This window comes from Eulemur rufifrons, chromosome 6 (genome assembly GCF_041146395.1).
Source record: "Eulemur rufifrons isolate Redbay chromosome 6, OSU_ERuf_1, whole genome shotgun sequence".
In the NCBI taxonomy this organism is placed as follows: Eukaryota; Metazoa; Chordata; class Mammalia; order Primates; family Lemuridae; genus Eulemur; species Eulemur rufifrons.
In genome coordinates, this window is record NC_090988.1 from 22,969,931 (window position 1) to 22,988,293 (window position 18,363).

Below are 18,363 nucleotides of genomic sequence, written 5' to 3' on the forward strand. Positions count from 1 at the left end.
TTCTTAAAATGAAGACAGTCACCTCATCAAAGTTCACACACCCCTCCCTAGCAGCAGCCTACATCTAACTGACTGGTTAATGTGGATCATAAAAGTCAGACCCTCTTGCCTCAAGGCAGGACATTTTAGAGGGCCAGACCATCTCCAGCATTCTCTGTGGGACTGGTGGTGACTGTGCAGTGGTTCAACTCCTTCCTCTGCTTAGTCCTATTTTTGTCTCTCCCCCATGGGCGTTGATTCTGAGTGCAGTTCCCAATAAACTTCTTGCATGTAAATATTCAACTCAGAGTCTAATTCCTGGGGGAATCCAACTTGAGACAGGACTTCTTAGAAAAATGGCTGATTCCAGGTCTGAAACAGGAAATATGCAAGATAAGCCTGGAACATCTTGTGATACCAGAAAGCAAGGAAGCTATCAAAGAATACTAGGGTCATGTCAAAAGGATTTAGGAGTCAATTTAGATAAGCTCTCATGGGCCAAAGATGGTCAAAGGATGAAGATCAATAATGATAATGCCATGGATTGATGCTTAAATTCATGACATAAAGATTTTTAAAAAGTCATTGGTCACTTTGGAGGATGCAAGGAACTATGCCTTAATTTTGAAAACTGGTAAATAAAAGAATTAAGCATATTTTTCTGTCTTTCCCATTACCTATATACCAAACAATTGATGAAGGGGAATAATTGGTGGAGAAAGAAGACTGAAGTTAAGGAGAAGAAATGATAGAAATAGAATATCACCATTTTTCAGTCCCTGAAGAGTTAATGACCTTAAGCAATGATCATCAATGGCTGATAATAGCAGAAAAAGAAATAGCCATGAGCCCAGGAGTTTGAGGTTGCAGTGAGCTATGATGATGTCGCTGCTCTCTAGCCCATACAACAGAGCAAGACCCTGCCTCAAAAACAAAAAAAACAAAAAGAAAAAAAGAAAAGAAAAGAAAGAAACAGCCAGATATCATGTACCTGACAGATACTACCACAATGTAGTAGTCTTGGGGGAAGTTTAGGGGGCAGTCACAAGACTGCCCTCACTTCTGGCATCAACTGCAAGTTTGGGGATCCCAAAACCACCCTTGGTTTTGATAGTTTGCTAGAAGGACTCAGAACTCACTAAAAGCTGTTATACTAAAGGCTATGGTTTATTACAGCTAAAGAATACAGATCAAATATAGTCAAAGAAGAAATCACATAGGACAGAGTCCAGAAAAGTTCCCAGTATGGATGTTCCAGTTGTCCTGTCTCCAATAGAGTTATGGACACCATTACTTTCCCATTATCTGTGTGTGACAATATGCACAGATTATTGCCAAGCAAGGAAACTCACCTGAGCCTTCCTGTCCAGAGATTATATTTGGTTGACTGCCCACATGACTTCTCAGTCTCCAGCCCCTCCAGAAGTTGAGCTGATTATGTGGGACCCAAAGCTCCCACCCCAAAATCACATTGTTATACTATTCAGCTTGACCCAAGGCCTCCATGCAAATAAAACCACGCCTATGAAGCATGAAATTCCAAGGGTTTAGAAATTACCTCCCAGAACTGAGGGCAAAGGCCAGACCTTTTTTTGGACAAGATTAAATTCTTTGCTTCACATATTGCAAAACAACAAACAAAAAAGATTGAGCCTGAATCTGATCAAGGCTTTAGAAATAACTAACAATTTGCCGGAAACATAAGGGATAAAGAACATGTGAAATGACACAATAGCAAATCCAGTTTACGAGAAACTCTACAGGGCTATTGACCTGGTATCTTTTTTATTTTTATTTTCTTTTTTTAGAGACAAGGTCTCGCTTTTGTTGCCCAAGCACGAGGTCAGTGGCCTGATCATAGCTCACTGCACTGCAACCTCAAACTCCTGAGCTCAAGTGATCCTTCTGCCTCAGCATCCTGAGTAGCTGGGACTACAAGTGCACACTACCAGGCCCGACCAGGACCTGGTATCTTTAATGAAAAAATCACAAGAGAAAAAAAGGGATGGAAGAGAAACCTGTAAATTAAAGTAGACTTAAAAGAGATATTGCTCAGCTGTAATGTACGGTACTTTATTTGGATCCTGATTCAAATAAAAAAGCTGAAAATATTTATAAGAAAATTGAGGAATTGTGAACTCTGATTGAATATTTGATCATGTTAAGGAATTGGTAATTTTTATACTTGATAATTTTACTATGGTCATGTTTAAAGATCAAAAAGAGTCTTTATCTTTTAGAGATACATGTTAAAATATTTACAGATGAAATGAGATAATGTCTGGGATTTGCTTCAAAATAACCTGGGGGTGACTTGGTGGTGGGTGGTGTTTTAGGTGGAACAAGATTGGTCATGTGTTGTAAGAAAGCAAAAAATTTGGATTGTGTGTTAGTTCACATGTTCATGTTTGCCATTTTAAAAAAATGTAAATGGATATGTAAGACAGCTCGTTGGGGCACAAGTGGCCATCACTGGGCCTTGCTTTTCTGCTGAGGTGCTTGTGAACATCAGACCATTCTCACTTGCCCACCTCCCAGTTTTGTCTAGGCCCCCCTTTGAAGGAGCAGACATTGATGACTTCAGCTGAAAGTTGGAAGTAATACGTGTAGTGATTGAGGCCATACAGTTGTTGTAAAGAGATACAGATGTTGTAAAGAGATACAAGATAATGGATGTGTTTTGTCTATTTATTTTTCAAGAGAAAAATTACAGTTTTACTAAGATGGTAAATTTACTGTGGATAAACATCTTGTAATATTCTAGCAAGATCAATATATTTTAAAGTTATAATTAAAAGCCCCATGTTTGCCATTTAAGCGTACGTTTAGTTTTATATGTCTAAATATATGCTGATGATAGAATATTAAATTTATTAATCAAAGGGAACTTTAAGTGATGAAGAGGAGAAAGTTAAATATTTCAGAAAAACATTGAGCTTTGAGTATACAATCTCCTCATAACAAGACATACCAAAAAGTTATTCTGTGCCCAGCTAGCAGAGATTCCAGGTGTCACTAAAATATACTTATGTGAAGCCTGATAACATTTTGTGTAATTTTTTTTGTCATGCACTTAAGCATATTTAAACAGGATGGGTAAATTCACACCTAACAGGGATAGTGAACACTATCTGGGGGATGGGCACACTTACAACTATGCCTCAAATGGTACAAAAACAATTTCTGTAATCAAAATGTTTGTACCCCCATAATATTCTGAAATTAAAAAAAGAATTTTTAAACAAAAGTGTACGTCTGAAAAGGCTGCAGTTCCTAATACTTACTGTTATTCACTAGTATGTATTTTCACTATAGCCAAGACTGTAACCATAAGTGTGTAGGCACTTAGGACTTATGCTCCCATCTTGTCTCCTTTGACACTTTTTTATATTGGCTTTTCCAAATCCAGGCCCCATATTCTGAATAATAGAACTGCTAAGATGTCCTCTGCAACCAAACTATCTTTGAGGATTCTCCAAGAGCTGTTAGACAACACCACAGATTTGTTTCCTTCTATTGTAAAAGGAGGGATGCTGGGAATCATTAGGTACACGTGGTGTTCTCTGTATTGTGAGAGCATTGGTCAAGCCCCTAGTATGAGAAGAACTGGCAGATCAACCTCCCTAGGGCAACTGTGTTTAAGGCATACAAGTCAGGAGTTACTAATATTAAAATAAACATGCTTCAGCAGTTCTAGTGTTTGAGGATGGACAGAATGTACTTATGGTCATGTGCATAGACTGGCATGGTAACTGTCAACAAGATTTATTCAAAGTTTTCTATCTGTTTTGAAATACCTGTTTCAATTGGTTACAATAAAATATATACACTGAGATAAATTAAAAAGTCCTAGAGATCTGTCAATGGCCTCGTTGTCTATGTTATGTTACTATGGTTAGGGCAATTGTTGATTAAATACTTGCGCATTATGTCTCACTTTTCTTCTGGTAGACACTGTTAGTTACTATGGTAAAGTAACCCAAGCCATTCAGTGTTATAATCAATAGGTGGTTTCTTCTTTTCCTTTACAATTGAGGAAATTGCTTTTAGGCAATAGATCAGTAATGGAATCTTCTGGAAGAAACATAAAAAGAATCATAACCTCAGCTGGGCACAGTGGCACTCACCTGTATTCCTAGCTACTTGGGAGGCTGAGGCAGGAAGATCACTTGAGCCCAGGAGTTTCAGTCCAGCCTGGGCAACATAGTGAGACCTTGTCTCTAAATAAAAATAAATAAATAAATAAAATTGAAAAAAAGAATCATAACCTCAATAACGGCCTGAACTAGCTACTCTTAACTATTGATACTAAATCGAATAGATTCGTGGATACAGGCTTTCCAGTATAAGCTGACACTGTCGCCAGGAACATATGGTCAGACTTTGTGACTGAGGATTTCCAGGACTTTTTATTTAGTCCCAAAGCAGATGACTTTGTGATCGTAGCTAATTAAAATAAGATTCGAGAACAAGAATTAAGGATATAGGACTGAAGGAAATCGAGATGAAAAATTTACTTGGGGCTAATCTCCTATATTCCATCAGGCAAATAAGAATGCTCCTTTTTCTTTTTTCCTGGTCTACCACTAATTCTCGATTTAACAAATTAACCCTGTACAAAATGGAACAAATATCCTCTAAGTGATATCTTATTACAACTGATCACTCAGAATTCAGAAAAATATCTATTAAATATCTTAGGATCTAGATTATAAACTAACAAATCAAGAGGAAAATCTAAAAAAATGTTTCTGAGGAAAAGAGTGACACATACTGATTAGCTTGTCTGTAAAACTACACGCAATGATGATTGTCATTAAAGCGCCATTTATTGCTTCCCATGACCATGTCATTGTTTACATAGGTTCAATACACATCTGTCTTCTCTCCTACTGGGATATAATTGGATAAAGAAAATTTGTCACAGCGACCATGCCAGAAACATCACATTTAAAAACGAATCTTACATAATTAGGCATGATAAGCTCACTATTAAGAAACAAGGACTGTACTTCATATGGGGAAATGATGCCCACAAAATCCTCCCAGGAAACTTGTCTTGCACCTGCTCTCTGACTAGTGAAATCTCAGCCTTACAGTTAGTAAAGAACGCCACTTCCTGACAGAACAGGAACATTAACAGACTTGGGGATCTCAGGGAAGGAAGGACATCCCAGTTATGCAGTTCCTGAGGAAAATAGTGGTCAAGGCAAACTGGGTTCCTTTTTCCCTCGCACTTAGAAAGGGCAGGCTGATCGATAACAGCAATTCAAAGGCAACTGTAACACTGATGTGATCAAAGTGTGACTAGGGGCTTTATGAACTGGCCAAAGAGAAAAACCCAAGATAATGACATGAATCAAAAAATTTCTGAACAAACCTATGTGGTTAAATCTACACTCAAGTGTCAGGAACTAGCCAGAAAGAGGAGCTACGAAAGCAGGAATGATACCTTGCTCCGTGGCCATCTTGACTCAGCACATTACACACCACAGTCACACATACACACAAAACAAAACCAAAGGCAACAAGAAAAACCCCCAAAACACAAAACCAAAAAACCCCGCAAAACTTGAAATTCTTAAAAACCCTAAAAAGGGCAGCAACACCCTAACACGAGTCTCCAGATGAAGACCCACGCCCTTTTTGTAAGCTGCTAACCTAATGCCAACAACTTAATTACTGATTTTTGCAATATTGTCTACAGATAAGTGACAACCCCCTCAGATATTATGAGGAACAAATTGACTGTACTCTTGGTGACTTGTGTTTCTCTCTAAATACCAGCTATGTTTTTGTTTGGATAGCTCAGTTGTTCTGAAGTATGGTCTTCCTTACAAAACAGTGACAGTAAAGATTCTTTTCTTGGCTGGTGCGGTGGCTCACACCTGTAATCCTAGCATTCTGGGAGGCCGAGGCGGGAGGATCACTGGAGGTCAGGAGTTCAAGACCAATCTGAGCAAGAGCGAGACCCCGTCACTACTAAAAACAGAAAAAATTAGTTGGGTGCAGTGGCACACACCTGCAGTCCCAGCTACTTGAGAGACTGAGGCAGGAGGATCCCTTGAATCCAGGAGTTTGAGGTTGCAGTGAGTTATGATGTCCCCACTGCACTCTAGCTAGGGCAACAAAGCCAGACTCTGTCTCAAAAAACAAAACAAAACAAACAAACAAACAAACAAAAAACAACTTGTCTTAATGCATTTGTGTCTGAGTTTTCCTTTTACAATTGACAATTGTCAGAGCTGGGTGAAGTGTATGATGGGTCCTTTTCTTTCTAATTTTGTATATATTCTTAAATTTCCACAATAAAAATTTAAAATAACATGTAAAGGCTACACAAAGTAACAAAGAGATATTGTCAGTGCTTTCCTACAAAGACAAAGGTATTAGTCTAATTTTAACTAGTTTCCAAACTGAAAGGCTATGTTGAGGCTATATTCAATTTTAAAGCACATGCAGCCAGTAGAAATGACGAACCGTCACAAAGATAGTACTGCAGTTGGCAGCCTAGGACCAAGGAAAGTTATTTTTTGTGGTTGTGAAGCTAATGTTTTCTGACCTCACTAGTGAGGTTAGACTCCTCAATGTCAAACAGCAATGAAGGGAGCCAAAGTTTCCATAGTATTTACTACATTCAGTGTGCATGTCAAAAATAGATCCAAAAGCTATGGCAACTGAAAAATATTTGTTTTAATCAGTGTTTGGGAAACAAATGCTGCTATTTGCCTTCAGGGTTGGCTTCTTCAGCATTGATATTGGCAGATCCAATACACAATAAAGTCCTACAGCACTTGTGTTGTTTTTTAAACTCCCATATGGACTTACTCTGTAAAACCGCTCGGCACATTTGCACATTTTGGTTTCCTGGGAGGTTCCTTTGGATTCATTTGGCTCTGGTACGATGATTGTTTACTGGGTGTTCCCTTGAAGTATAGAAAGAAAGAACACTCTTGTTATGGGTTTGTCATTTATATATTTAACAAATATTTATTGATATATTGTGTGTAAGGCATTGTTCTGGCATTCTAGAAAGATAGAAAAATGAATCAGATAAATATTAGGATCTCAATTTACTTTCAACCCAATAAGGAAGACAAGTTGTGGGCCAGGCATTGAACTAGGTGCTGCAGGTGCAGAAGTGAACAAAGCTCCTGACTTTGATGTTGACTCCTGATGTTGTTCCATGAAATTAAGGCAGACAGATACACAGGTTAGAGAAGGACTTATGGAAAAAATAACCCTGAAGCTTAGTTGTACAGGACAAATTAGAGTTAGCCAGACAAAGCAGAATGGAGCAGAAGGTGTACTTTAAGGAGAGGGAATAGCAGATACATGTAGAGGTCCTAGGATGGAAAAGAGCCTGTGTTCATTTTCTTTGCAGATCTAAAAACCTGATCCTTCAGGGGTCTCAGAGTGGACTGAACTCTGGAGATAAATTCACAAGGAACCAAACTTACGGTGGTGTTATACATAAAGCAGATGAGTGACTTATTAATATATAATGAAATAAATATCATGTAGACCAGAACACCTGTGTCTGGAGTATTTCCTTCCCCATCGTTAGATCTTATCTGAGAAGCTTATTCATGCTTATGAGATTGCTTTGCAATCCTGGCATCAGAATTGGGGGTTAGTTGTATGATTCAGAGTTTCCCAGTCTACGATTGCTGATGCATGCACCTCCACCCTATGGAGGGAGCTACCATTGGGAATAGATTGGCTAAAACTTGAGGGCCTTGTCCCTTAAGTAGTGTTGGAGGTACATGGTTGTAACTGAGCGAAACTGGATTCGTTTGCCAGCATGCAGTGGAAAGCCAAGAGAAAGCCAAACATCAAAGCACCGGGTTTTGGCCGTGGGAAAGGTTTGTTGTTAGGTGGCCAAAACCAGGAGACAGGAGTCAGATTCAAATCTGTCTCTCTGAGCTGGGGGCTGGGGAAGATTTTATAGTCACAGGGTAATGAGGCGTGATTGGACCTTGTGATGGGGTGATTTCAGGAGACATGTTCTGACTGGATCCCACTCCAGGGCTTGATCTGATTGGATCCTGGATCCTGCCATGCAGTGTGACTTCTTCTGTTTCTTTTTTTTAGAGACAGGGTCTCAGTCTGTTACCCAGGCTAGGGTGCAGTGACTCAATCGCGTAGTTCACTATAACCTTGAACTCCTGGGCTTAAGCAATCCTCTTACCTCAGCCTCCTAAGTAGCTGAGACTATGTGCACCACCATATCTGGCTAATTTTTCTTATTTTTTGTAGAGCCAGGGTCTCACTATGTTACTCAGGCTGGTCTTGAGCTCCTGGCCTCAAGTCTTCCTCTCACTTTAGCCTCCCAAAGTGCTGGGATTACAAACGAGAACCACTGTGCCCAGCTGCTTCTTAATTCAGTCCCTGCTCCGGTCTGAACACTTAGGTTCCGCCCTTAATCGCGAGCTTGGGTCACCTGGGGGTCCATGGCAACTGAAAAACAACTCACAACTTTGTTACATAAAAGTTGAATCAAATTGGTCTGATGAAGTTACATGTTGATCACGGTATTTTTTTCTGTGACTCCCTCTTTTTTGTTGGCCATCTGGTTCTGATTGCTATTTTTTATTTTTATATGTCCAATCAATTGCCAAGTCTTATTAATTCTGCTTCCTAATGTCTCTTGAATCTACTTCTTTTAGTATCCACTGTCCCAAATCTCTTGCCTGTATTACTGAGAGAACAGGGTGAAGTTCATAGTCTTCTCCGGTTTTGCTCTCCACCAATCTCTTCTTCACACTGCGGATGTGACCAGTTTTCTAAAGTACAAATCTGATCATATGATCCCCCTCTTCAAACCCTTGAATGTGTCCCCACAGCCTTTGGGATTGTATCAGTTAGGATCTTGACAGAAAACAGAATTTATCACAGATGGTTCAGAGGAAGAGACTTTAATGAAGTACTGCTTGCAGATATGTGGGTAGGGTTAAGAAAACAGACTATGAATGGGAAGGCACCCAGAGGCTAGCAATAGTAGGAAGTTGGTAACATCTTAGAACTGATGGGACAAGGGAAGAAACAGAGTTACTGGATTATAGTGAGAGCTGGAGAAGGGGCCAACTGGTGGAGCTTGAATTGCAGAGGATGCAACTACTGCTATTGATACGAACGGAGTGGGGAAGAAATACCATGACCTTTCTTCCCTCCTGCCCACAGATGACCTGCTGGAGCATCCCATCACCCAAATCTTACAGGAAACCAGCTGGCAAGGGAGTTGGGTGATGCAGTCTGCCGGGGTCATCCTGTGGGAAACAGAGTAGGGTAGAAAATGGATCTAGGTGGGGATCTGGGGGGATATGGCAAATGATGAATGATCAGCACAGGGAGAAAGTCCAAATTCCTTAGCAAGGCTTATGAATCCATTCACCATCTAATTCCTTGTACCCACATCAGTGTTGTCACCCCTCGACCCCGCCACTCATCCGCCCAACATCCCAAGCTCAATCATGCCAAACTGTTGGAAATCCTGCATATGCTCCATGTTCTCACCATACGCATCATTTCCTCTAGGAAGTATTCTCTGTGTCCCGGGCTCACCCACAGCCCTAGCATAGCTTATCACAGTGTATTTCATTGACTGTTAATCTGGCATTTTACTATTCACTAGACTAGTATAACTGCCACAAGGGTAGAGACTGTATCTTAGTCACCATTGAACATCCCCAGTGTAAAGCACAGTAACTGTCATGTAGCAGATGCTCAATACATGTTTGTTGATTCACTGAGTAAACACATTAATACCATTTACTCTGCAGCAAATACAGACCTACAGCCAGACTTCACTTGAAGGTCACATTCTGATGTCCTGGACACACTCTTTCAGTCACAAGTCATTGTCTGTGTACAGGTTGATTTCCATGGTTAAATTCTCAAATGGCCCCTTTGTTTCTAGGTCCTAGAGGGTTCTGTGCTGTTGTTCCATGCTCTGCCTATAGGCAAAAAGTGCTGAGAACCATGGGAAAAGCAGAGACAGGTAAAGAGCTAAAGGACTTTGGAAGAAAAGAGAGGCTTTAGGGAGGATGTGGCACTTCATTGAGTCTTGACAGCTGGGTAGGATTTTTCACATAAAGGTGTAAGGAAAGAACATTCCAGGCCAAGGAAAGAAGGCAAGCAAGACAGCAAAGGGAAAGTGTGGGCTGGGTTTGTGGGACAGCAATGAGTCTTGACTAGTGTTAGCGCAATGGTAGCAAGTAAGGTTAGGGGTTGGGCCCGGTCATAGAGGCCCCTGGGTGCTGGGCTAAGGAGTTTGAACTGGATTCTGAAGACAGTGATGGGTCAGTGATGGTTTCAGATAAGAAGGAAGATTCTGGGATGTATTTCCATTTATGAGATGCATTGTAACCTTTCAAATGCCTACCTTGTACCTATTACTAAACCAATTGACATATATCCACGGGGTGGGTGGGGCTGGCTTCACGCCTCATGATCTCCCTTCCTCCCAGGTTCCCTGCTCAAGCCTTGGCAGCACCTAACTGGTGACACATCTCTGTGTCCAGGAGCAGAGCCTCAGAACTCAAGAGGTGGGCATATATCAACAGAGAAGACGTTCATTGTTATATTCAGTAAAAAGGCAGAAAAGTATGAAGTTAGCTTGGGGAAGGCACAGAGAAAGGACAGATAAGTAGAAAAAAAGAGCTGTTTTCAAGACGCTAAGAGCTTATTGGTTGTTAAATGGCTCAATGACCCTGAAAAAGCCATTTTGAGCAAGGCTCTTTCTAGAAAATATAGAGGGAGGAAAAAATGATCTCTTCCAAAAGGAAAGAGGCCAGTTTCTTTCTTGAGAAAAACAGAACAAAACAAAATAATTTTTCAAAAACATAAGCTGACTAGTTATTTCCTCGAGCAGAGCTATTTCCTAGAATGTAAATATTTATGTTGGTTCCTCTGTATTGGACTTTATGAAATAAATATTATTTAATGGAAAGTGACTCCATCTTTGCATTTTTTCTCTGTGTCTGATTATTTTGTAGATTAAAAAAAAACATTTACTTCTGTTAAGAGATTCTACATTGAATATTTCTAGTAGTAAAATAAGGAAAAGACACAAACTGAAAGGCAATTAGGAGGGTAGAAATTAATGCTGGTTGTACTTGTCAGGGAAGGTTTTCATTTCAATTTAATGCCTTTATTAATTGCCAAGTAAGTACAAGCCATTGCTCTAAGAGTTGGGGGTCACAGGGATGAATAGGAGGTGGTCCCTGCAATTGGACGGCCCATAGGTATGACAGTGAATTCTAAGGTGAGCTAGACTGTGAAGGATGCTATGATAAACTGTATGTTGAGAAAACATTAGTTTTGTCGGGGGCCTGGGGGAAGCTTCCAAGGGCAGGTGGGACTTTTGAAAGACTCTGGGCCAGGCAAAGAGGAGGAGGTAGGACATATCAGCTTCCTCGCTGTGTGTGCTGCAACTGCCTCTTTGATGTGCCTCTGTGGTGGCATGCAACGCACAGTGACAGTTATTCATTTCCAGGTGTGCTTCCCCAGCTGGACTGTGCACAGCGTGAGGGCAGGGCTTTATTTATTTTTGGGTCCATAGTGTCAGAAACACAGAAGGTACTTACGACACATATGTCAATGAAAAAATGGTATGGGCCTTATGTGAGAAAACGCAAATGATTTCCACAGGTGCTTATATAAGTAGAAAAACAAAAATAATACAAATTTAAAGAGACCATTACATCCCAGTTTGCATCCACCATAGGACACACAGCTTGGCTATTTGTGGAATGTGCAGCAAAACCAAAAGGCCTCTTTGCTCTGTCCCTTACTGGTCGGATGGTCTTGCCATCTCATTCATAAAAACGGCATCTACATTGCTGAGCAATGTGATTATCAGCATTAAGAAAGAAAATGCTTATAAAAGTACTTGGCGCACAGTGGGTGCTCAGTGAATTAATATTTCTTCTGATTTATCATGTCCCAGCCACTGGGAAAGAGTAGAAGTTGGGTAAATGTTTGATAAAGTAGTTCTAGTGTTCTCTCCATGCTACCTATTACTAAAGCAATTGGCGTATATCCACGGGGTGGGCGGGGATGGCTTCATGCCTCATGCTCTCCCTTCCATAAAGAGAAACTCAGTGGAGTTTCTAAGCCTTTCTGCCTCATCCCCCAACAGAAGAAGTTTCTCTCTTAGTAGGAGGAAGACCTGTGATTCTTTTCCCCTTTCCATTCTTTTTATTTTAAAACATTTGTAATGGAAACTTTCAAACACACATAAAAATGTATGTTGAGAGAGAATAATACAATAAGCCTCCATGTGTCTCTCACTCATTTTAAGAAATTATCAACAGTTTACTAATCCAGTTTCATTCATCCACCCTATCTTTTCTCTTGCTAGCATGTTTTAAAACAGATCCCAGAAATTGGGTCATTTTACTCTATATATCTTTAACCCATAAGGCCTTTTATCTCTTACAAAACCACTGTGCCATTATCACTCCTACTAAAAACAAAGATAAAATTTTAATTTTATCTAATACTCAGTTCCTGTTCAAATTTTCCCATTTATCTCAACATGTCTCTTTCTGATTGATTTGTTCAAATCAGGATCCAAAGAAGGACCGACTTCTAAAATTCCTTTTAGTTAAAATTCCAATCCAATCTGAGGGTATTGTCTGCCCTGGAGGCAATTTTTGGCATCAACCAAAGGTGTGGGGCTTTTGGGGGCCACCCTGGCAGGTAATACAGTCATCCTTTGGTATCTACAGGAGATTGGTTTCGGGACCTCTGTGAATACCAAAATTCATGGATGCTCAAGTCCCTGATACGAACTGGTGTAGTATTTGCATGTAACCTGTATACATCCTCCCCTATACTTTAAGTCATCTCTAGATTACTTATAATACCTAATACAAGGAAAACACTTTGTAAATAGTTGTTATGCTGTATTGTTTAGAGAATAATGACAAGAAAAAAAAGTCTGTTTGCATGTTCAGTACAAAACAACCATCTAGCCTAACTACATAGTATACGTCAGCAACAACGTAACATTTTCTGTTCTTTTTTTTTTTTTTCTGATCCTAGGTTGAATCCGTAGATGTAGAACTTGCGAATACAGAGGACCAACTCTATTTCCTCCTGTTTTTTCTTTACCCTACATACAAAAGAGGCAGCTCCAAATCCCCCTATCTGCTGACAGCACCCCAGCCTTTAACAGGATCAAGTCTCTTTTTGAGGCTTGCAGAAGAGTAGATTTGGGATCAATTGTCTGCCAAGTGTGGTACCTTGCAGTGTTATTTCATCGCAATTTATTCAACTCTCTTATTCATTGCCTTGGGGGCTAGGGCTGGAGTGAAATAGTGAGGAGGTGTGTGGCATAGGGCAGGGGGATTAGGGGCAGTTTCTCAGCCTTAATCCTACCTAGCTGATCTCAGTCTTTAATAAAACCAGCTGTTAAAGATTCTAGATCCTTGCAGAGGAAAAGAAACAAACTACCACCAACCGTCTCTGCCCCCTTTCTGTTCGCAGCTTCTATACATTCAAAGGAAAATGGCTGAAATGTATGCACAGAGATGAGATGGAGGGATCTTACAGGTTATCACATCCAACCTTCCAACCAGCAGGTGGAATAAGAGCCCTCTGGCAATAAGAGCTAATACCTTTACAGCACGTGGTCAAGCTGCTCAAACTCACATCTGGGGGCTCTAAATTTTCCCCCACCCAAGGGATCATGTAACTCTTTGTGAACCGCTTGAGTGGTGTCGACCTTACAGGGCTCGTTGTTAGCCGGCATCCTCATGCACTTCGTGGAAATCCCCCTCCCTGGACTTTCGTGTCTCTGCCCTAGCTTTGCCCTCTGTTCCACAAAATGGCACTATTTGGGGAGGGCAGGAGATATAAATCCATGATAGCTGGAAAATGAACTTTAATTTACAGTAAAAACAGCATTGTTGTCTCAGTACAATTAGATTAAAAGCGTACAGGATTAATACTAGCTAATATTTAACAAGCGCTTATTATGTGCTATATTAGTTTGCTATAAAATATCAAAACTGGGTGGATTAAACAACAGAAATCTATTTTCTTGCAGTGCTGGAGGCCAGAAGTCCAAGATCAAGGTGTCAGCAGGGTTGGTTCCTTTTGAGGGCTATGAGAGAAAATCTGTCATACCTCTTGCCTAGTTTCCGGTGGTTTGCTGGCAGCTGGCATTCTTTAGTTTGTACAAGTGTCACCTTGATCTCTGCCTTTATCTTCACATGTTGTTCTCCCTGTGTGCATGGCTGTGTCCAGATTTCCCCTTTTTATGAGGACACCAGTCATGGGAATAGGGTTCCACCCTAATGACCTCATCTTAACCAATTTTATCTACAATGACCCTATTTCCAAAAAAGGTTACATTTTGAGGTATTAGTAGTTAGGACTTAAATAATTTGGGCTGAGGAGTGATGGGCATAATTCAACCCATAAATATCAATACTTTACAAATATTTTGTGATTTTTATTCTTATAGCAACACTTCCAGGTAGGTAATGTTATCCTCATTTTAGAGATGAGGAAACCGGCTTAAATAATGAAGTAGTTTATTCAAGATTGCACAGCTGGTAAGTGGCAGAAATAGGACTTAGAACCTTGACACCCTGATTCCAGAACCCAGGATTTTAATCACTTCATTGTATTGTCTTATTTTTCCTTTTATCCTTACCTCCCTTTCTTTTTATAGTAAGTTGCAAGAAGTTACTTGCCAGAAACTCATGGACATTGTAAGAAGATAAAATTTCTATGGCATTCTAATGCTGCCACCTGGTGGTCAAAACAATTAAAGCAGCCTCCAACTTCCTGGCAAAGTTGCATCAAGCTAAATGTTTGCAACGCCTTTTTCCCTAGAACAGCAATACTGTCAGGCAATTATGAATTCTGCTTGATTCTGCCTCTAACCAAACACAGGGCAGATTAGAACAGAGAAAAACAGAACAGCACAAACTTTGAGCCCCTTAAGGGATATAAATTTTACTTATTAAAATATGTAATGGAACATAGAAAACTCTCAGGTACCTATTCTGTGATAATATATATTTAACAGATTTATATTTTGAAAACCTTAATCTGTTCTTATTCTATTTTGAAAAATTGGTTTCTCCTGGTGCCCTTGCTCTGATGAGTTACTATAGTCATTATTTCTTTCTGCCGTTTAAATTCAGGATTCAAAAATAATTTAAAATTACTTAGCAATTAGTAATCATTTGCTGTTCTTTGAAAGAAAGAAAGGAGGGGCTGTACAGAATAATCCACCTTGTTGCTTCTCCATCTCTGGGCTTGCAATTTCTTAGGCCTTCATGTGACACCTCTGTTTTCAGTTTGCTATTGACCATTAGGTATGTCTTACTACAAGTTCAGAAGTAATGTGGGCATAACATGCTCAACTATAACTTAGAAAAAGAATCATATTGAAATCAAATAATTTTGGAGCTAGAAGACACCTTAGAATTTATTCTAGGTCACACACCCTATTTGCATTTTCACAGGGGAAAGATAGGAAATTATGGAGGAAACGGATCTCTGAATTCACTTTTTCAGGGTGGCACATCATAGCTCCCTGTACCCTGCCAGAGCATGGCAAAAGGTGGGGCTCAGGGGCTGGCCCTGAGCCTGGGGCTAGAGTGCTGATTGACAGCTATATTAACGATTCATTTTTGTCCTGGAGCAGAGGCTCTCGGACTCTCTCAACCACATCATGGCAAACTAGTGTTGAGCTTAGATGCAAGGTGCACTGCAAGTAATCTGTTACCAATAATTACAGTAGCAATGTTTGAAAATGCTTTTCCTTAAAGAACTTCACCCTAAAAAATTTGCAAGTATAGTTCAAAGAACATTCCCCACCCCCCAGAATCACCTGAGAGTAAGTTGCCAACCTGATGTCCCATCATTCCTTAATATTCCGATGTATATTTCCTACAAACAAGGACAATATCTTAGATGACCTCAATGCAACCATCAAAATCAGAAAGTTAACACTGATACATTACTACCATTTAATCCTCAGACTCCATTCAGGTTTTTCCAAATATAACAATATTTTCCTTTATAAGATAATGACCTCGTTCAGACTCATGTAGTGCCTATAGTTGTCATCACTTCTTACTGTCCTTTACACCAGAGCAGGGGCTCTTTCTTTCTTTGACTTTCATTACCTTGAGACTGAAAGTTTGCAGGCCAATTATTTTTTGTAGAATGTTCATGAATTTGTTTTTGCATAATGCTTCCTCATGATTAGCTTCAAATTATGCACTTTGGCAGAAATATCACGAAATGAACCTGTGTTCCTTTCATTGCATCCCATTAGGTGGTGTATAATTTCAATTTGCCCCATTATTGACAATCTTCACATTGATCATCTGATTAAGGTGGTACCTGCCTGTAGTGTTGCCTTGGTGATTAGTGAACATTTTGTGGAGGAGACACTTTGAAACTATGTAAATATACCATTCCTCATCAAGATTTTAATTTATTCATTTATTATTTATATCAGTGTGGATTCATGATTTCCTGTTTTATCCAATTGGTTATAATCCATCACAATAATTATTTATTTTGATGTTCAAATTATCCCACACTTGAACTCTTAAACACTGTTGGTGGGAATGTAAATTAGTACAGCCTCTATGGAAAACAGTATGGAGATGTCTGAAAGAACTAAGGATAGTACTACTGTATCCAGTAATCCCACTACTGGGTATCTATCCAAAGGAAAAGAACTCATTACATCAAAAATATACCTGTACTTGTGTGTTTATTGCAGCACTATTCACAATAGCAAAGATATAGAATCAACCTAAGTGTCCATCAGTGGATGATTAATAAAGAAAATGTAGTATATATACACAGTGGAATGCCATTCAGCCATAAAAAAGAAGAAAATAATGACTTTTGCAGCAACATAGAGGGAACTAGAGGCCATTATCCTAAGTGAAACAAGTCAGATATAAAAAGACAAACATTGCACGTTCTCACTCGTAAGTGGGAGCTAAATCGTACATATGGACACAGAGAGTGGGATGATAGACAATGGAGACTTGGAAGGGTGAAAGGGTGGGAGGCAGGTGGATGATGAGAAATTGCTTAATGGGTACAATGTGATGTACCCATGTGATGGATACTTTAAAAGCTCTGACTTCACCACTACACAATCTATGCATATAATAAAATTGTACTTGTACCCCATAAATTTATACAAAGAAAAAATTATCCCACATTTGGGCCAATATGGGCCACTATGAGCTGTCTCCTGTGATCCATTGACATATCCCTATCATTCTTGAATATTCCCTTGCTTTCTGGCACCAAAAAATTTTCCAAGCTAATCTTGTATTTTCCCTGCTCCAGCCCTGGAATCAGCCACTTTTTCAAGGAGCCCTGAGACTTATTTTAGGGGAGAATGGTATTTAGAAGCCAAGATCTGAGCACTAGAGGATATATGTGTGTATGTGTGTATATGTATATGCCCTCAATACAACCATCAAAATCAGAAACACACACACACACACACACACACACACGTATATATACCCAATACCAAAAACCATGAGGTGACACCAATGTTCCTAATTTCATTCTAACACTGTAGGGCCCATTCCAGTGTTCTCCCATTTCATATCTATCTGCCTTCTGTGATAGTGAGAAACCTGGCTCTCCTTATCCTTAGTGTGCTTATTTCATCAATGCCCCTGTATGCCACCAACCTCCCATTGTTGCTGCTGCCCCTCCCGTGTGATTGGCCTCCTCACCTGCCCAGGCCACACCTGCACCAGGTCTCTCCTGCGCATGGGAACCTTCCTCACCCTGCTCAGGCCTCACACCCCACTCTGAGCTACCACGTTCCCCCACCTCCTTGAGCACAGATGCTTACAACCCTCTCAGTTTGTCTTTAGGATCCAAGTGTTCATGAACAGAAAGGGAAGGGGGGGAAAAAGGAAGAATAGAAAAAGCTGAAAATAATTTTAAAAACAAATCATAGCACGTTCTCTTCCACTCACTTATGTTCTGTCGTATCTTCTTTCCCCACTAGAATGTAAGCTCCATGAGATGGAGCCTGTGTCTGTCTTATTTACCATGATATGTCTGGTACCTAGCACATTTCCTGACACAAAGTAGGTATGTCTAAAGCTTTCTGAATAAATGAATAAGGGAATAGCACAAGGGAAAAAACAGCCTCACAGCTACAATGTTGGGAAATGCATATAACCTACAACCCAGCTTATCTGAGCCTCAGCCTGAAATCTGGCTGTGTGTCACGTCTAGCACAGCATGTGGCACATGGTGGGTATGCAAGAAACTCTTGTCCAGTGGAAAGACCCACGAGGTTATCTGATACATACATTTCCTCTGTCATGTGTGTGACAGTGGAGAAAAAGTTTGGGAACT

General features: G+C 40.0%; 1 protein-coding gene across 1 annotated transcript in view; it reads right to left on the reverse strand.

The window, feature by feature from the left end:
• Positions 1–1,419, reverse strand: part of SIK2 (salt inducible kinase 2) — a 126,477-nt gene extending 125,058 nt beyond the window's left edge. The window contains exon 1 of the mRNA XM_069470909.1: positions 1,332–1,419. The gene's annotated coding sequence lies outside the window, so the exon portion shown is untranslated. The remainder of the gene's footprint in view (positions 1–1,331) is intronic.
• Positions 1,420–18,363: the final 16,944 nt, after the last annotated feature.